The sequence below is a fragment of the Lissotriton helveticus genome, chromosome 8 (assembly GCF_964261635.1).
Source record: "Lissotriton helveticus chromosome 8, aLisHel1.1, whole genome shotgun sequence".
Lineage (NCBI taxonomy): Eukaryota > Metazoa > Chordata > Amphibia > Caudata > Salamandridae > Lissotriton > Lissotriton helveticus.
The window spans coordinates 1,504,422,157-1,504,443,501 of record NC_136069.1 but is presented as its reverse complement, the minus strand read 5'-3'; the positions used below and the strand labels follow the sequence as shown (position 1 = coordinate 1,504,443,501).

At 42.9% G+C, this 21,345-nt stretch overlaps 1 protein-coding gene and 1 pseudogene across 2 annotated transcripts in view; both read left to right on the top strand.

Moving 5' to 3' along the window:
- ANKRD42 (ankyrin repeat domain 42) overlaps positions 1-21,345 on the top strand; it is a 322,945-nt gene that overhangs the window by 32,361 nt on the left and 269,239 nt on the right. The gene's annotated exons all lie outside the window — the stretch shown is intronic.
- On the top strand, positions 1,191-1,819 carry LOC144773240 (centromere protein P pseudogene; annotated as a pseudogene).

The following is a 21,345-nucleotide window of genomic DNA, read 5'->3' as shown; positions in this document are numbered from 1 at the left end:
ACTTTTTCTCAGGTTGAGCTATTAAGTGTAGTATGTAAGGACTTCAAGCATGTTTTTAAATGCTTTTGTTTATGATGAAGTGAGATTCATTAGGTCCCGTTTCTGCTACCTGCATGGAGTCAGCGCCTCCAGAGTCTCCTCTGACTAACTCGCTGTTTAAAAACAGCCGACCATGTACTCACAGAGCCCATAAACAAACCATATTGTTTTTTAGGTCTCGCCTAGAGTTGCAGCCCGAATGCGCTACAACGCTTTGCGAGACATGTAGTATACACTATAGTGTGGAAGCTCTGCCCACTCTCCGGCCCATCTTCTTCATTGGCTTAGGTTCTAAATGCTGCCTTCCGTTTGGTTTTAAGCGTGTTAGTCCCTCCCCATGACAGCTATGTCAATCATTTGTATCCTTCCATGGCTACTGGCCCCTTCACTGCACAGACTACTTTCTTCACGTCCCTCCCTACCCCCCTACCGCAGTCTGTGACTTCTTGGGGCCCCCTTCCCTTGTGTTTGTGCCTTCTCGCGCCCGCCTTCACTCCCGTTTTCAATGCCATACGTCTTGCGTAAATGCGAGTCCTATTGCATTGCCAATGCTTGTTTATTTCATTGTCCTTCTTCTGTGTGTTTTTTCGCGCAGTCACTTGTCTTTGTCAATGACTGTTGTGTTTCCCTCAGTTTTTGAAAGCAGCGCCATTGTACATAAAAGCCCGTGCAGGCTCTGAAATATTTGCGCTTTAGAATTGACCGGTGGAATGTTGTGCCAGTATGAGGATGAAATCCGGTCCTTGGAGGATAAAATCCATCTGCTGACAGAGAAGTTCTGCAGCCAACGGAAATTCTCGCATCACAAGGGTGACCACCTTCCGATGACTCCGCTTAAAACATCTCAAAATGCAACCGATCTGGAGTTCGAGCTTGAACTGTTGGAGTTCGAGCTCGTGTACTTTAACCCCTTGGCCGCGGCGGTAATTCAGCTGCGGTGCTAGGGGGGAGGGGGCCGTGTGGCGCCCCCATGGTCGTGACGAAACCACTCCGTCACGAGCAACGGTGGCGATGTGCTTGTGACGAAATAGAACGCGCCGCGCAGGCGCGAAATCACTGCAGCGCAGGCGCGGCGGCCGGGCTGTGACGGAACCATTCCGTCACCAGCATAGCACCACAGTGGCTCGTGACGGAATGGTTCCGTCACGAGCATGCAAGGGGTTAAAGAGCTCACAGGCACTGAATTTACAGAGAACTCGAGGAAATCAGCGGAAAGAAACGACAACCAAACCAAGCTAGCAGGGAAATGCGGCTGCCTGTCTTTTACCCTTGAGTTTGAGCTCCTTCGTAATCTGCAAAATGACACTGCTTCCGCTGTTGTTACAGATCTGAACATCGTAATTATTGAATTGGAGGGCGATTCCGAGCTGAGGACATTTGTATCCAGAATAGAAGAGAAGAAAACCCTATTGCTTTTCTTTCGTGCTTTCTCGGCATTCTCTGAACGTTGTATGCATCGTAAACAAACTTTTCGTCGTTTCAAGGAACGGTATCCTGTTTTTATCAGGCTGCCAGTAAGGATCTTCAGCAGATCACATGGTTGTAACCAATACACAGTTACCCGTAAGTGAATTAATCATTGTCTGGCAAATCCTTGTCAGTGAAGAGGGAACGGTGACTTCAGTAGTGCACTTTTTGACTAAAATCCCCGAGCAAGCTCTTGCACTGGAAGAAGAAAGTTATATAACGTGCCCCTGCAGCTTTCATAACATTGTTGAAAGTGTACGGGATTGAGACAGCCATTGGAAAACTCATACAAGCATTCGCTATGTTGGAATAAACGTTTTGTAATCTTGATTTTCCAATATTTAACCCCCCCTCATTAACAGTTTATATCTACCACCTACTAGCCTCGCATATCTTTAAAAAAAATAATATGTATGGCAAAACCAATAAATGCAATGATTAATGTATGATTATAAATGGAGTTTTAAAACCGCCAGCAGATTTTTAATATCTTGTGATTTTGTTAAAATAAGAGCACATGAATTCTGTTTGAATTTTCTGTTCAGATACGACCATCGGTGTAGTACATCTTTACTATCTAGCTCGCCTCGTAGCTCTTTAGTCATCGAGACACCCATTAATTGCTTGCAGTCTACTATTGCCCAGTGACGGGGTGGATTGAGAACATTGTTCTTGGTGTTTGCTGGTGGTTCACATCAGATAGTGGTTTCTGAGACCCAGGGGCGTGACTAGAACCAAATTTCGGGAGGGGGGCTAGGACTCCCAGCCAGGGCTGGCCCTAGCACTGGATACGCACGATGCAACAGACTATTTTGGTGCCCCTCCCCTACATCATGCTCCTCAAATTCCCTCAATACCACTCGCCAACAATGCACCTCATCTCTCTTGGGTGACCAATCTGGACTCAGATGACACTCCCGGAGCCAGCAGACTTGGGTGCAACATTTGGCAATCGAGGATCGGTCACTTGGGACACCCAGCAGCAATCAGCTGTGATTCTCCTGAAGTGTCTACTGATTTGCCGAATTGAGCTACTTCAACTTTGTTGGCCCTGGGTCTGGTTCCAGGGGGACAGTTGACTGACCATAGGAGCAACTTCTTTCGACTTGGGCTGGGGAGTGACTTTTTCCCAAGCTAGGTGCCACAGGCACCGTCCTCTCTTTGCTAGCCCAAAGTGTGCCAGGTGCAGTCCAGCAGACGGTGCAGACCCTCTTTGTCAAGTCCAGGGGTCAGCAGGGCAATCCTTCTTCAGTCCTTTCTCCAGTTCCGGCATTATCTGAGGCGCAGGGAGATAGAGGTGCCATATTTATGGACAGAAAGTGGGTCGCCTTTGAAGCTTGTTATTTGGGGTAATGCCCTTAGTGGCTGCCAGTGAAAGGAAGGTAACACCTGACCCTGTAGCTGGCTGCTATTTTTCCTAAGTATGGGAGTCATTCACACAACACCCTAGGAGAGCAGATAGCTATCTGTTGAACAGTGACGTGTTAGGCCACTGTACAAACTGGGTCACAGAGTGGCAACTTTCTTAAAGTTGAATTTTTATAATACTGACATTAAATTTGACTTGGGCAGCAAGTCGGGTTTACTGCAAAGATTAATTTGATACCTTACAGTACCCATCCCAGTACTCCTATTGAGAAGTTAGGCAGGCTAAGTGGTCAGGTGGTAATTCTGTATTAGCCAATGGAGCTACTACCTCTTCCACAGCAAAACACCAATTAGGAAGGGTTGCCATCAGGACATGTGTCTACAAAATACATGCCCTACTTAATAATATACAGCTCCTTGCCTTAGGGTCGATAGGCCTTTCATTGGGGAGACTTGCATATGTTGTTATGGGAAGTGGGCTCTTTGCCATTGATTTGAATGGCAAAGTAGGTCAAACTAGTAGTGATACCACTGCCTTTCCGGTCTGCAGTGGCAGGCTGGGAGCCATTTTGTGTATTGTCACACACAGGGTGGCACAATCAGTGCTGCAGCCCTGGGTTGACACTCTGCCTTACATGCTCTGGGTACCCTGGGTACCATATACTAGGGTCTTATCAGTAAGTCATTCTCTACCAATTGGGGGTAGCCAACTCGACATGCACTCTGTAAGGGGTTATAACACTGGCACTGAGGTCTGTTTAGCAGGCCTCAGTGCACTCTCAGAGTCAACAGACCAGCAGCTTCAGTCCAAAAATGTGTGGGTGAACATGCAAAAAGAGACATTTCCTTACAATGTTAATAAAGAGTTATTTCTTCTTTAAAATTAATAAGACTGGCTGAGCAACTGCCTTTAGTGGAGTTGTAATGATGTCTATATGTAATGATGATTGGTCAAGACAACTAGCCCAGTGTGTCAATCGCCCTAAGTGTGGCAGGGTATGCTCCGACGTGAGTCCCTTGCTCACTTGGCCACTGGATTCAAGATAGCCTGGCTGATGAGGATTATGAATCCGAAACCGGTCCCAGGATGCTTGTTTCCGGTCCAGGGAAGACATGGCTTGGCAGTTCGGGCTGGACTGTTCCCATGAGGCACAGGGTCAGACTGATTTGCATATGGCCATGTCTGAACTGGGGTGGCTGAGTGAGCTAAAGAATGGTGATGGATTAAACCCAGATCAGTTGACTGGGGGTGAGTGTTTGATTTGCTCAAACGCTCCGTCCATCATCCCCTTTTGTATCGCTTTGTTCGCCCTAAGTGTGGCAGGGTATGCTCAGACGTGAGTCCCTTACTCACTTGGCCACTGGATTCAAGATAGCCTGGCTGATGAGGATTATGAATCCGAAACCGGTCCCAGGATGCTTGTTTCCGGTCCAGGGAAGACATGGCTTGGCAGTTCGGGCTGGACTGTTCCCATGAGGCACAGGGTCAGACTGATTTGCATATGGCCATGTCTGAACTGGGGTGGCTGAGTGAGCTAAAGAATGGTGATGGATTAAACCCAGATCAGTTGACTGGGGGTGAGTGTTTGATTTGCTCAAACGCTCCGTCCATCATCCCCTTTTGTATCGCAGTGTGTCAATTAGGCTTTTGAGGCCCAGCTTTCCTTTTTACCTGGAACAGAACCCCGTTATTACGGGCAGCAGCTTTTTGAATTTTAACTTCATAGTGCCTTGTGTGTTGATGATTTGTGATTTCTCATTTTTTTTTAAAGTTTGATTTATTAGGGAGATGAAAGAAGGGAAGGAGGGAAGGGGGGAGGGGGGAGAAGAGTTACAATAAGAGGGTCAAAGAAATAAAAAATGTAATAACAATAATAATTTCATAAAAAAGGAAGCATTACAAGCATGAAAAGTTATGAACATATCCTTAGAATGCAATACCATAAGTAAAACATAGTACATTAAGATTTAACAATTATAGGTAATCAAGTAAAAAGAGAAAGCAGGCAATGAGCAATTCATGGGGGTTTGCGAACTTCGACTATTTCAGGTGCAGGAGAAGGATGAACAGGGGAAGAGGAGGAGAGGTAAGTTACCAAAGGGAGCCAAATCAGGTCACGTTTTATAGCTAGGTAAATGGGGGATACATAATTAGTGTCTAAACGATGATTACAACAGATTGCATTCCACCAGGACTGATAAGAAATATTTGCTGCCTGTTTCCAATTAGAAGTAACAATATGAAAGGCGATAGCAATGAAAAGGTCGAGTAAAGGATAGTGGTTGGGAGAATGAGGAAGGTCTGAAGAAAGGGAGCCGAGAAAAACTAGTGAGGGTGAAAAAGGGACCTGAAAATGGAAAATCCTCTGAATTTGCTGCCAAACCAATTGCCAGAACTGGGAAGTAGGCGGGCATTCAAACAACATATGTTTAAGATCAGCAGAAGGGCAGGGACAAGACCAACAGGTAGGAGGGGTGTCTGGTGAAAAATGGGACAAAGCAAGTGGAGTAAATAAAGTTCTATGATAAATGAAAAATAAAGTTTGGGTGGTGTTAGCAGCTCTAGAGGTCTTATGAAGTTTAGTCCAAATTTTATTCCAAAAAAGTACAGGCCAATTCTGAGAAAGATCCAGCGCCCATGCAAGTTCAATGCGGGATTTCAACCTATCAGTAAGAGAACGGAAAGAGTTATATAGAGCAGATGCAGAAGGAGAAGCTTCCAATAAAAGGGAAGTAGGTCTGCGGTCCAAAGGAATATCGTTGGAGGATGAAAGAGATTGGAGATAGGAGAGCAAGACAGGGTGAAGGGAGGTATATTGTAATCGGGCAGAAGCAGGTAAAGAGAAAATAGATTGAAGATCCTGAAATGAGAGAGGCGTTTCCTGAGATAGTAATTGAGAGATCCAACAGATTCCTCGAGAATTTTAAGAGGAGAGTTATTCCAAATTGGTTGTTCGTGGGTGGAGAGGAGGGAAGGATAGAATGAAGTTAAGTAAGGAGAAAGAAGATTTCGAGAGTGTGAAAGAATAGGTAAGCGAAGACAAGTTAAAGAAGATGTAAAGGACAGAAATTCACGGAAGGTGAAAGGAGAGATGAAAGACGATTCCATGCTGAGCCAGACAGGGGGGTAATGAGGCAGAGTAGGTGAAAACCAACGAGTCGATTGTTTCATGGAAAAAGCACGGTGATATTGTTTGAAATCAGGAAAACGTACTCCAGATTGAGCTTTATCTTTCCGCAAAGTAGCAAGAGCTATTCGAGGACGTTTGCCATTCCATAAGAATTTTAGTAATAAAGAGTCCGTTTTCTTAAAGAAAGAAAGAGGAATGTGTAAAGGGAGCATGGAAAGAGTATAGAGAAGCAAGGGAGATAGCATCATCTTTATAGAGTTAAGTCGACCCCACCAGGACAAAAAGAGTGGATGCCAACGAGTGATAGCTGTGTCCATTTTCTTGAAAATATAATCAAAGTTTAACTTGAGAGTATCAGATAATAAAGGAGCAAACCAAACCCCTAGGTATTTGATTTTAGATGGTTGCCATGAAAAACCTGTAGAGGAAAAGAGATGTTTCTGACAAAGAGGATTCAAAGGTAAAATTTCACACTTGTCGGCATTTAAGCGGTAACCGGAAACTGCAGAGAAAGAAGAGACCTGTTTAAGAAAAGAGGGAATAGAGGTGGAAGGGTCATAGCAATAAAAAAGAATATCGTCGGCATAAACCGAAAGTTTGACTTGTTGGGAACCAAAGTGAAAACCAGAGATAGTGTCATCTAAACGAATTTTGGTAAGGAAGGGTTCTAAGGCTAAAACAAAAAGTAAGGGTGATAAAGGGCAGCCTTGTCGAACCCCTCTGTGTAAAGAAAAATAATCCGAGGACATCCCATTAACAAAAATAGAGGCTTGAGGATCAGAATAAAGTAAAGATATAATAGAAATGAATTTAGAAGGGATACCAATCCAACGTAAAGCCTGAAACATGAAATCCCACCCAATCCTGTCAAAAGCCTTCTCCGCGTCTAGGGAGATAGCTGCAAAAGGAAGAGTCAAGGAAGAAGATTTGCTAAGAATGTTAAGAAAAACTCGGGAATTATCAGAGGAGAGACGCCCTTTTACGAAACCAGATTGTTCTGGGCCAATTATATCTGGTAAGAGGGGATCCATGCGAAGTGCTAATATCTTCGCTAGAATTTTGTAGTCAGTGTTAACTAAAGATATTGGTCTATAATTTTTACACAAGGAGTGATCTTTATCTTCTTTTGGAATTAAGCAAATTAAGGCTTGTTGAAAAGAACCGCTAGATGAGCCGGCAGCAGAGAAAGATTGAAATAAAAGTAAGAGTTTAGGAAGAAGGAGAGAAGCAAAGTGACTATAGAATTCAATAGTAAACCCATTAGGGCCTGGAGATTTGCCATGACGAAGTTTAGATACAGCATGAGAGATTTCAGAAAGCGAAATGTCTTGTTCCAAAGCGTGAAAGTCAACATGGGAAACTGAGGGAGGTGGAAGAGATTGAAAATAAGAGAGGAGATCATCAGACGTTGGAACTTGTTCTGGGGTATAAAGAGTATCATCAAATTTGGCAAATTCAGCGAGAATTTCTTTATCTTTATATGTAGATTCTCCAGAAGAAGTTTTGATAGATTGAATTTTTGTGCGTTCTTTACGAATCTTTAAGTAATTGGCCAAAGGTTTTCCCATTTTATTCTTACCCCCATAGTATCTAGAGTTACATTTTAGTAGAGTGTTAGAAGCAGCGTCTGTAGTGAATTTGTTAAAAGAGATTTTTGCGTCAATAAGAGCTTTAAGGGAGGAATCAGATTTAGACGCAAAATAAGCAAGTTCAAGGGCTTTAATGTCAGCCAAAATTTTCTCCGACTTGGCCTCTCGAATTTTCTTGCGTCGAGATACAAAATTGATAATAAAACCCCTAGAGGCCGCTTTAAATGAATCCCAAACCATAACAAAAGGGGAGTCAGGGGTTTGATTTAAAAGAAAAAATTCCTTGGCAAAGGTAGTGAATTCGGAACAAAAAGAGGGTTCCAAAAGTAAAGCATTATTAAACCGCCATCTGCCAGAGTGAGGAGAGAATGGGAGAAGGTCAAGGTCTACAAACACTGGGGCATGATCAGAAAGTAAAATGGAGCCAATTGCAGAACGGATAGCATGTTGGGATAAGGATTTGCTGAGAAATATATGATCCATGCGGGATTGGGATTGGTGAGGAGGAGAGAAAAAAATATATTCTCTAAGGTCGGGATTGCATAATCTCCAAATATCTACTAAGGCATTGTCGTGTATTTCTATAGGTTCTGAATCGATCCCCCTATTCCTGACCATATTCTGGTTAACCTACCTAGCTAGTTAACTAACAGTCAGCCCATGAGGCAAGAAATCCCCCATGATGCAGATACCGTTATCTGACGCAGTCACACTACGGCACAGGAACGTGTTATCTGATTAGGTCATAACGCTTGAGATCTAATTAGACAAGCGACATTCCTCCAGCCCCTGATAAGGCATACGACGTTCTCATAACAAATCAAACCTATGACAACCTGGATAATCCGTGCGGCCATTGTTTTGATTTCACAGAGAACTTTAGTAAAGAATGTGCTAACGAACAAGTCGTATGACATCTTTATTGACGTACCTATGTCCATCCTTACGTCAATCCCGGCACCTTTAAGGTATAAATATTGCCGACCTTGCCCTATGGAAACACACGCGTGGTGACAAGACGGAGCAGCCATACTTGCCGAAGCCGAGAGCAGAAGCAGACCCCGCAGGCAGCAGCCCCGCCTTCCTGACGCGCTGAGAGACGCGCTGCTATCTCAAACCGAGAGACCCAGCACCGGCGCTTCTGGGCAGCCCTCGCAGGCAGCCTGGAATATCGAGAGCAGAGAAAGAGATACCATTCCTCATTCATCCTAAATTCCAGGTACAGAACTGAATAACCCCTCCTAGAGAATTCTTTAGTTATTCACTTGGCAAAAACAAACTTAACTTAAACTGTAACTTTCTATTCCCGCCCACGTATTAGACTTAGGTCAGGTACACGGGGTAGGCGTATTTAGAAACACCAGTTGAGTACGTTTAGTCAAATGTATATGTGTATGTAAATATATTTTAATCATTTTAAACATCATATGGCTCAGAAACCATATCAATGTTTTTACAGTATTATTTTATACTATTGCTTTTAATGTATGCACTTTACTTAACTATAAGTATTGCAATAATATCGATCCATTTCTCTTGTACGAGAAAAGAGACTGATCAATAAATAACATCTTTTATTGAACACGCCCGTCTCCTCCATTTCTCTACACTCTGATGAGACTAAGAATGCACGTACTGACTGAGTAAAATAATTGCCTTGTGCTCACACGACTCTTGAGATTGACTCTTGATTAGGGGAGAGCAAAGTTGTCATGTTCTATGGTTGTCAGAAACTAAATCCCTTCTTGTCTAATCAGGGGAGTTAATCCTTCCTTGAACATTCGAGAAAGTTTCTAGCGAACTCTGAGCTTAGCTGGCAAACCCAAAAATTAAGTCTAGTATCGACAGTAGTAGACCTAGTTAACGTCTGGCCTAGGCCTTTACTGCTGTAGGTACTATTCCAATGCGCAGAGCCTATTGGGAAAATAGGAGCTACACTACATGGCGCCCAACGCGTTTGGAAAGGGCGATACAACTAACGTAAGACATTTAGAGTAACTCAGTCGTGCTTTCTCACTCAGACCCCTTTTCCCAAATACTCCAAAGACGTCTGGAGTGGGTGAAAGGTTATAATATCCTCCAAAACCTCGCAGGAGGGAACTCCTATGTATGGTTCTTGGTCTAAGTCAACGTTGAAGGATAAACAGTGTTCCAAAATATTGTGCATCTAATCTCTGTTTCCATAAAGAAACCTGATCTGCAAATAAACATAATACCATCCTGTCAGCAAAATGGACAGCGATGAAGAACGAGAGGTTACTAGATTAGCTACTGAAATAGCAGATGCTGATGCTACCATGCAAGCAGCAGACGCGGATATAATACTCATTCCGGTCGCCAAAAGAAGATCTATAACCTTAAAACTTATAGAAAATGGACTGACACCTAGAGGTGGCACAGTCATATTCGTAATCGAGGCACACGAATATCGGCAGACAGAGGTATACTATACATGGATACATTTTCCAGCAGCTAATACTATAACAAAGTACTTCCACTATTACAAAGTAGAGGAACCTCCTAATGAGTACACTCCTTTCGAGGAGGTGGAAGTACCACTCAAATTCCAAGAGCATTTGCTCTTATTTGATGGCGCCCTAAAACATAATAATCACATTACAAGGCTCGGTCCTTTAGGAAGACCAGGAGCAACGTGGCCGGTCTTAGCCGGATACACACCATATCCAGACATCGAAAGAATGCCTGCAGCAGAGCTGCTAATACAGCTAAAACAACTACTAAAAATTCACAGACAATTAGTTCAGTATGTAATGCGGACTTCAACAATACAGCCAGCGATTAAACTTCCACAGCTGACCCCTCACCAGGGGAACACAAATAAAATTACACCACAGAACATCCAATCCTGCCTAGGTAAAGTTCCAGCTAAACGGGAACAAATACCATTCTGGTTGGCACAGAAAATTACCCAAATAGAGGCGGTGTTTCCTGACACCACCCCATTAGAAAAACACAGGATTCTGACTATATGTCTCCCAATGGGAATCGCACCACACATTGAGGACTGTGACACTTGGGGTACAGTCTTTGCTTCCATCTACACAAAAACGCACGGTGTTCCATCCATTTCGGTAATACCAGATGTGCTAAAACAAATTCAAGATGAATACGGTCCAGAACCTGCTTTAACTCTTGGTATGAAATTACTAAAAGACTTCAAGCAGGTATCGGCTATATTACTAGCCAACATAAAGGGTGAAGCAGCAAACGTGGCGATCCGCCAGAGGTTAAAAGAGACAGATATAGCAGACCAACCAGCTGAAATTGCCAGAATCATAGAAAAATCCTATGAAGAACTAGGCAGAGATAGTCTAGGTGGAATACCAGTAAAACCGCAACTGACTACAAGTCCAGAAAAAATGTTTTTTAATAATAATAATAATTCACCAAAAAAGAACTGGGATGGGAACAAACAATCCAATCCTAAAGAAAAGAAATTCCAGTCCAGAGGAAGGTCTCCTAGGCGAAGAGAGAAATCTCCAAACCCGAGACAAAGGTCACCCCAGAGTGAACCCTCTGGGAATAGATATAACCTTAGAAATAGGGATAATATTAAAAAACCTGATAGATATCAAGACATTGATACACGTCCCTCTCAATCTTTTCAGAATTCCTCGCAGAAATCGGAAAGAAGAGGACGATCAGAAGAGCACGCCAAGTCCAAAGACAAGGAACCTGCTCAACTGAAAAAGAAATCACAATTTCCAAAAAAGAAGGTAGCCAGTATCAAGGTAGTTAACAATGCCGAGAATACTGAGGACACAATTGAAAAACGGAGAGTGGGCTCAGACAATGCTAGACAGCGCAGCAGAGGTGAGCATAGCTCGCAAAGTCCTTATGGATCATCTGGAGACAGTGGACACGAATGAATACCTTCAAGTGGAAACTGCAGATACCAGAGTTAGCAAGCCCCACAAAATATACGAGATAACATTACGTATAGAGGGAGATAAGACTAGGAAAATAAGGGGACTATTTTGGGATAACCTCTGAAAGGGTTATGACATACTTCTAGCTGAAAAAGACTGGCCACCAGAGTTTGTCAGGGAGTGCCCTCATGGCGAAGAAGTAATTATGCCTGCCTTCTCGAATCAAATCCCGATTCATAAAAAATACACACTTGCTAGAAAGTGGGCAGTGGCCTTAGCACCTGCTTTATATAAAAATCATGTAGGATGGGATGAGGATTCTCCTCCTCACAAAGTCCAGTTAAAATCACAACCAACTGCACAAAGGCAGTACCCAATTAAGCAAGAAGCTAAAAAACAAGTAAATGAAATACTAGATCAGCTAGAATACCAGGGGGTGATTGAAACTTGCACCTCACAAATGAACAATCCTTTGTTTCCGGTCTCCAAACCAGACAATTCATATCGTCTAGTTTTGGATTACCGACACCTTAACACATGTTGCAAAACTTTGGTCCGGTCGAGATCCTGAAATATCCACACCAAATTAAGATCTCTTTGAGTGACTTTGCAAAACCAAACTCATTTGCTGATGATTGGGACTTTGAAAGTATAAACAATATGATGTCTGACTTAGTAATGTCTGCTAAATTTACAAAACATGATTATTTGCAAGGTTCTACAAATTATGATAGTATGTATTGCTATAACCACTATGGTAACCATTTCTTGCATAAATCTGCACAACCTAGAAATGTTTTAAATTTTAATCAATGGGAACATTGTGCTACACCTCCAAAAGGGAGCTCTAGAACCGTTTATGACAAATATTCATACTTTCAAGGTTTTAACACTAGTAATGCTGAAACATTTTATTATAAATTGTCAAACAAGACAGGGACCAAAACCATGATAACCAACACAAAATTGATTTATTCTGATTCATTCTTTGAAAAAATGAATACTTTTGGACTCGATTATTGGGACAAAAATGTTGATTTGAAAAGTGTTTGGGGCACAAAAGAATGGCAAGTACAGGGTTTAGAAGCTTTGTTTAGAGCCTGCATGATCCCAGAACAAATGATATTTTTAAATGACACTGTTCAACAAACCACCTGTCTTGGCTTAGCCAAAATCAAAGATTTAAATAACCCGTCTATTCCAAAGCCAACAATGTTTAGCAATAACTCTGATACAGATGAAGAAATAGACGTAAACCATATACTTAACCAAAACAGAACACATCCTGATTGGAAACAATGGTTGATCTGGCCCACAGATACAAATCACTGTCAAGATAGATTCCTGAATAAAACACAGGGTTTCAAAATGACCAGGCCAGACCCTAGATATCCCCAAAGACATCACCCAGGGATAATAACAACCTACAGTGTGGGCAAATTATGCCTTCAATGGCTACAAACTTCCACACTGCCTGAAATTAAGCAACACCTAACTTTACTTACTGATGGTACTGACTTGCGTGATTTCATAATGGGACCACGCAAACAGCGTCAAAAGCGTTTCATAGCAGCCTCTGTATATGCAGCATATAATGAGGCCCGGGAGGTTACTCAATTTGAGACAGCAGAAAGAATACGGGAAATTGACCGTATTAATTTGGAAAAATCACTTTCTGTAGTGGACAATGGGTTAATGACTCTGTCCTCCAGAATTTTTTCATTGGACAGCATTGTGTCTTCAGCAATCGATATATTATCGCAAGACTTACTGTTATTACAACATGGTCAGTCACAATTGCGTTCTATCGTACAGCTTGGCTGGACGTTACAAAATCTGCGTTCAGGCTATGTGCCTTGGCGTTTAATCAACACTACGTCACTATTCCAAATCTTTAACCTTACTGATAGACAAATCGGTATGGCGCAGAAGAGTGCTGATTATACAATCTTGAGCATTGAAAAACTAGAAAGATTACCGTTGACAATGTCAGAACGACCTGTCAGTGAATGGATAATCCACGGAATCATAAATATTCCAATCTCAACCTTCAGGTTTCAATACTGCCAAAAATATATACAGGCTGGCATGTACGAGAAATTGGGAAAGGGGTACCTTAAAACAACTTGGAACCTGCCCTATTCACATGCATGTGTCAGTAACAAAGGACAGAAAGTGTTTCTTAGTGGCAACAATTGTGCTATGTCACTAAGCGGCACGCTTCTGTGTAACGGTATTAGTTTGCACGGAGCCTGTGAAGGGAATTCATACAACCTTTCATGTCACCAGCAAGGCGCACCTGCAACTGAAATAGAACCATTCTTTCAAAGACTCTATAATGGGAGTTACATTCTTATTGTAGACCGCAGATGCTGTAGTCTTATGCCCGGGACTCCTTATCTCGTCACTACGACGGCGAAGGTCAAGTGCTGTGGACGTTCTTTGTTCCCCAGCTCCTTTCCAGACAGGGAGGCGAGGGCATGGCCCAGTTTGAAAATTACTTCTATTCGAATAGATACTTTAAGCAGAATGAAAACAGTGCTTCTTCAGACGCCTACAAGGCTCACGTCATCAAAAGAAACCGGATATCAAAAATCCTGGGACTCTCCCAGCTTAGAGACCTGAACATGACTTGGTTTCTATCATTTCGACCAATGTGGCAAAGGTGTGTTTTACCTGTACTAAGGTGTCTGCTATGCGGAGAAGAATGCGTGTTAGACACCTGTCTGACGCTACAATCGGATGCGCCGGTGGATGCAGATACACTGTTGGTTCCTACCAAGGTTCACGCACTGTGCTGCCCTCAAAGGCTGCCAATTCTGATGACGGCATTCCTGGAATCTTCACCACTGCGATTGAAGAGTAGTGAAGTACGAGATGAAAGCAGCATCGAACAGGTACGACCTTCTGTCAGCAATGCAAATCAGAATGTCAATGCAGACAATCATGCGCATGAATGCATGGTTACCCCTACTTCCGACTTAGTGGAACTTTCCCATGAAGCTGTTGACAGTTTTTTCGAAAGCCTGAATGATATGATGTTCTCTCCGGAACAGAAATAGAGACTTTTGAGTAAACTCGCACACGGCGTGCCCTGAATTCGGCCTTCAACTTTAAAAATAAAGTCACATGAACAATTACAATCCAGTTCACGGACAGCAACTTTTTTCAGCAAGCCCTTAAAAAAAATGTTCTACATATTTTTTCCCCGGGACACTGATCTTCTGCTTAAAGTAAGAAACTATTCCTAGAGAACTAAGATTTCTATTTTTTTTAGATACTTTATAGACTTTATATAGACTTTAGCTGCCCGCTGGTATGTTCACAATATATTTTATGTGATGAAATGGTTTCGACTTTTTTTCTGTATAGCCATATTAAGAGCCATTTCATGTGTATTTCTCATATACCAACAAGCAATAATGCATAACAATGCGTGTTTACTTTTGCATTGAATTCATAGCTTAAGTGCATACAATATATATGACTGCAATTTTTCAGTATATTTGAAAATTTCAAAATGCATTTATGTATTTTGGGGTGGTAAGGTATACACTATACTCTATAGTATGTTGTACTATGTTATACTATGCATAGATTAGTAGATATGACCATAGTTAGCGTGGAGTGGGTGTCGTGTATTTCTATAGGTTCTGAATCGATCCCCCTATTCCTGACCATATTCTGGTTAACCTACCTAGCTAGTTAACTAACAGTCAGCCCATGAGGCAAGAAATCCCCCATGATGCAGATACCGTTATCTGACGCAGTCACACTACGGCACAGGAACGTGTTATCTGATTAGGTCATAACGCTTGAGATCTAATTAGACAAGCGACATTCCTCCAGCCCCTGATAAGGCATACGACGTTCTCATAACAAATCAAACCTATGACAACCTGGATAATCCGTGCGGCCATTGTTTTGATTTCACAGAGAACTTTAGTAAAGAATGTGCTAACGAACAAGTCGTATGACATCTTTATTGACGTACCTATGTCCATCCTTACGTCAATCCCGGCACCTTTAAGGTATAAATATTGCCGACCTTGCCCTATGCAAACACACGCGTGGTGACAAGACGGAGCAGCCATACTTGCCGAAGCCGAGAGCAGAAGCAGACCCCGCAGGCAGCAGCCCCGCCTTCCTGACGCGCTGAGAGACGCGCTGCTATCTCAAACCGAGAGACCCAGCACCGGCGCTTCTGGGCAGCCCTCGCAGGCAGCCTGGAATATCGAGAGCAGAGAAAGAGATACCATTCCTCATTCATCCTAAATTCCAGGTACAGAACTGAATAACCCCTCCTAGAGAATTCTTTAGTTATTCACTTGGCAAAAACAAACTTAACTTAAACTGTAACTTTCTATTCCCGCCCACGTATTAGACTTAGGTCAGGTACACGGGGTAGGCGTATTTAGAAACACCAGTTGAGTACGTTTAGTCAAATGTATATGTGTATGTAAATATATTTTAATCATTTTAAACATCATATGGCTCAGAAACCATATCAATGTTTTTACAGTATTATTTTATACTATTGCTTTTAATGTATGCACTTTACTTAACTATAAGTATTGCAATAATATCGATCCATTTCTCTTGTACGAGAAAAGAGACTGATCAATAAATAACATCTTTTATTGAACACGCCCGTCTCCTCCATTTCTCTACACTCTGATGAGACTAAGAATGCACGTACTGACTGAGTAAAATAATTGCCTTGTGCTCACACGACTCTTGAGATTGACTCTTGATTAGGGGAGAGCAAAGTTGTCATGTTCTATGGTTGTCAGAAACTAAATCCCTTCTTGTCTAATCAGGGGAGTTAATCCTTCCTTGAACATTCGAGAAAGTTTCTAGCGAACTCTGAGCTTAGCTGGCAAACCCAAAAATTAAGTCTAGTATCGACAGTAGTAGACCTAGTTAACGTCTGGCCTAGGCCTTTACTGCTGTAGGTACTATTCCAATGCGCAGAGCCTATTGGGAAAATAGGAGCTACACTACAGCATTGTTTTGAAAGGAGTTCACAAACTGTGTGTGCATTCTAGAGGGAACAAAAGTAACTTTCGAGTGACGATCTAGGAAGGGATCAACAATCTGATTACAGTCTCCTCCGAGAAGTATATAATCTCCAGAAAGGGAAGACAACTTGGAAGAGATAGCAGGCCAGAAGGATCTATCGATTCCAGTGGGGGCATACACATTAAATAAAGTGAGTGGGATGTTATCAATGAGTAAGTTAACAATGAGCCAACGACCATCAGCATCACATTCATGGGTAATCGAGGAAACATTTAACTTTTTATGTAACAAAAGTACAACACCATTTTTCCTAGACGTCGTAGGAGAACATAGAACATGACCCACCCAGGAATGTTTAAGTTACAAAGCCTCCGGTTCAGCAAGATGAGTCTCTTGAAGGAACATCAGTTTTTAGTCTCGCTAAATGTGAGAGAACCCTCAGTCGTTTAATGGGATTGTTTAATCCCTTGATGTTCCATGTCGTTACACGGAACTAAACAATTTAGAAAAACATTTGAGTGTAACATGCTCAGTAATGCATAAGAAATACAATGGAGAGAAAGTAAGAAGAATGAATAGGAAAAAAGAAGAAAGAAGGAGATAAAGATAAGATGAGAAATGGAAGAAAAAGAGGAATAAACTAGTACAGAGGTAAGATTGTATCCAAAAAGGGGAAAAAGAAGAGGAAGGGAGAAACCATGAGAAATGCAAGAGAGAGTGCAAGGATGAGAGAGAGAGAGAGAGAGAGAGAGAGAGAGAGAGAGAGAGAGAGAGAGAGAGGACAGATACAAAAATACACAAAAAGACAGTACAAGTCCAAAACGAACGACTGAAAGACATACTTACGAAACGGAAAGTCCAGAACAGGGATGGGGATGGTGGTGGCGGGAGACGACGACGACAACAACCAGAACCGGCATCGAACCTCTAATACCATAAATCCAATGGGTAAGGTAAGAAGACAATAGGAGACATCAGGATAAAGATGAGGGGACATATCTGAAGAAATGAGAAAAAACATTAGGAAAAATACAAGGGTTTATAACATAAGACAGTCATCGTAACAGAAACAGTAAGGAAAACACATCATACAACGGCAATGAAGAAAGCAGAATCGCAATGCAGCGGAATCAAAAAGGCAATAAACAACAAAGTCACTCATCCAGGTTTGGAGGTATCCATGACATCAGGACTCTGTTGACGAAGGAAAGCTTGCAAGGCCGCAGGATCTTCGTACGTGGTTGTTCTGTCTTTATAGGTGACCTTGAAAAGACATGGATGTAAGAGACCATACCTGGCACCAAGGGCTCTTAACTGCGGCCGTAAGTCCAAAAATGCTTTCCTCCGATCTCCGGTGGCCTTGGAGACATCTTGGGAGAGATAGAGGCGATGACCTTCCCAGATAATCTGTTTTTTGAGCTTGGTGGCTGAAAGGACCTGCAAGAGGTCAGTATACTGCAAAAACAGCATAATTACACCCCTAGGCCTGGAGGCAACCTTAGGACCAAGACGATGGGCTCGCTGGATGTTAATGGAAGATAAGGCCGGATTGTCAAGAATCTTTGCAAGGAACGATTGGAAGAAGATGGTAGGATTGGACCCTTCTGAAAGTTCCGGAAGGCCGTATAAGCATAGGTTGTTCCTTCGATTCCTATTTTCCAAATCCTCTGTTTGACGCCGTAGGAGAAGAATCTCAGCTTCTATTGAAGGAATGCGAGAGGAGACAGAGTGAAAAGAGTCCGAGGATTGTTCCAAAATCGTGACACGTGAATCCAAAGATGACCATTTCTCCTGCATGGCCTGCATGTTTTTTGTGGTTGCTTCCATAAAAGGTTTGAAGGCCCGCAATTCTTCCAAGATAAGGTCTACAGAGGATGAAGCGCCGCTCCCAGGGGATGGCGGATCCTTCTTCAGACATTTGGATGAGGTCAAAGAGGATTGCATCTTCCCTCCAGTTTGAGCTTTAGGGATAGCCCCATGAGTAGAGTGCGACTTCAAAGATTTACCCTCCTCCATTTTCTGGGTAGGTGAGTCGGAGTCAGAACCAATGGGTGGCTTCGGTAAATTGGTGAGTTTCAAAGTGCGAAGCTTGCCCATGTAAGGCGGCCAGAATAGTGAAAGTGGAGGCAAAAAGTCAATATTAAGTATAAGGTCTTCCTGACAGGAAAAAGGTACATGAAGAGTAATAATATGAAAAGTCAGCACAAAGCCACGGCTAGAGGAAGGAGTAAACCACAGATCAGTATCAGGTATTGTGCCATGCAGAAGAACACGTCAGGATGATAGAGCAACTCAAACGAACCATGAGGTAAAGTACAATAAATTGATAATGACTATACACAAGGAGGAGAAAGCCACTGGAATAAATATAGCCACATTCAGCAACGCATGAGTTCCTAAAAAGAACATTGACAGTCCTCCAAGCAGGAAATAATGATGAGAAAAGCCATATGAAAAGGTGGAGGAAGCAACGCTTAATTTCCTGAAGCAAGTCGTGAAGAGAAACCTCCTGACGCAGTATTCCAATACATGACAAGCGAGAGGTCAGGTGTAAGAAGGTTTGCATGAGCTGGAGACATGTGAATCCAAGGCCATGATGGAGAAAGGCAAAACAGTGAGGCAAAGAAGCAATGAAGCAGGAGGGCGATGAAATGAATTGCCACAGTCACAAATTGGCGCCAGAGACCATAAAGGGAAATGCGCGAGATATAAAGCGCCTTAGAAATCAGCTCCTAGCTTAATTGGGCTCACCATTGTAGAAAGTGCAGAGAGTGTCCTCTGTTGGCCGAAGATGAGGCAAAACAGCTTCAGGGGGATATAAGCCGGCCGCCTCCGAGAATCGCGGCCGGCGCACAAAATGGCGGCAGCAACAGCGAAAACGGGACTCCCTTGCAGCCGCCGAGAAAGTCGCGAAACCGGGAAACAATGAGGGCGCTAGGCTCTCCTCATGTTCCGGTTCGCGGGACTCGGGTCATGACGGTAGCAGACACAAGTAAATTGCCCCAAATGTGTCGAGTGTGAGGAGCGGCGCCGGAGCTCCGGGATTACGCCGCCATCCTGGCCAGCGTCCAAGCCACGCCCGTAATTTCTCATTTTTTGATTTACCTTTTACTGGGTGATAATTTTAAGGTGTTTTAGCTCTTTAATAAGAGTTAATGCTTTTTTAAATGTAACCCTATCTGGGCATTCCTTCTTTATTGTTGTTATAAATGTGATTGGTCTTGACTGTTCAAACAAACTATATGGAAGAGTCAAGGATGTTTTGGGGATCCTCCTCTCTGTCTTATCTTTGATCAGTAGGGAACATATGGAGGTACAAGGTGGTCTCCACAGGTTCAAGGGCAGGTGCACCAAAACAGTGGACGTGCGCTTTTGCTTTCCACATGCATGTCTCGCCATATTTTGCATTTATGGCATGATTGTACCCACCCCTGGAATAATGCTGGCCTGGCATAACATACCATAATTTTGGCACTTGCATGGCATGCATTAGTGTTACAAGACCGAATCTATCCTTTTATGGCAGTAGTGCATTTGAGTATGTGATGAAAATGACAAATTAATATCTTTGCTCCAAACATCTAGTTATAAGGCGAGGGATTCTTCTCAGCTCAATAGTTAGGTTTTCCACACAGCTGGAACCAGGGCCAATAAGGAGAGTCCACCAAGTCTGGCTTTCTTAGAGCATGGAATCCTTAAGGTCTGAAAGGGAAAAGAATGTTATGTATGTTTGGTACATATTTGATCAGACTTGATTGAAGGAAACCCAGAGTTCTCGCAAAGATTGAATGGTATACCCAATACAGAACCTTTGTTTACCAAATACAGATTCTGGAATATACTGGAAGCCACTGGAAGGATTGGAGAGAGGGGTTGCATGAATGATGGAATATCTGGGCAGAATTACCCATTCTGCTTTTCTGGTTCAGCATAGCTGAGAGACGATAAGGAGGAATGTATTTCTCCCCAGTTAGATGCCATTGCCGTAGTCCGGTTGTAACACGATCCGGGCCATCACTGCAATGTGACAACTGTCCAGCAACATTTTCTACTAGAATGAACAGGCTGAAACTACTGCTGAAGCCTGGACATCCATTTGCAATTTGCTTTCAGTTTTTACCTCCATATTTTTAACATATTTAGCGGAGGACGTGGAGGTGCGTGGATGATCCAACTCCAAAGGCATAACAATGGATTCCAGAAGTCTGCAGTTCCACCAGTACCAAGTATCACAGTTTTCTTGTCCTTTAAGCTATCCCCAACTTTGGCTGGTTACCCCGCTGGTTCCCAGCATGCTCATTTGAAGCACTGTGGCCACTCAGGTGCAAAAGTAGCTGAGTTTCATCTGCCTATTCATGAAACTTGAAATCATGCATAAACACTGAACAGGTAATGGGAAAGTGAAGACCTCTGTGGGATCCTGTAGGTGATGGTAGAGGCCATGGACAAAAATGGGTCTGTGGCAGCTTTCTGAGTATGCTCATGTAAGAAAGAGAAGTTCTGCTTTCAAGACAACAGCTCTCAAGTCAGTAGCCTTCAGTTAGTGCTGTAGGAGCCAGTGGTCAACCACGTCAAATGCCACTGAGCGATTTAACTGACTGAAGATGTAGACACTGTAGTTCTAGTCCATCAGTTGCAGATCTCAACAATGGTGGCTACCATGGTCTCTGTGCTGCAACTGGAACTAAAACCCACCTGGTCATCATACAAGATGTTATTGGTCTCCAAGAAGTCGTTGAGTCGTTTTACAACATGGGCCTGTATTACATATATGGCTCACTTTAATTCTTTGCACCAGGAGGAGCTTGGCGGGCATCCGTGATGGCCGCGTGAGCACAG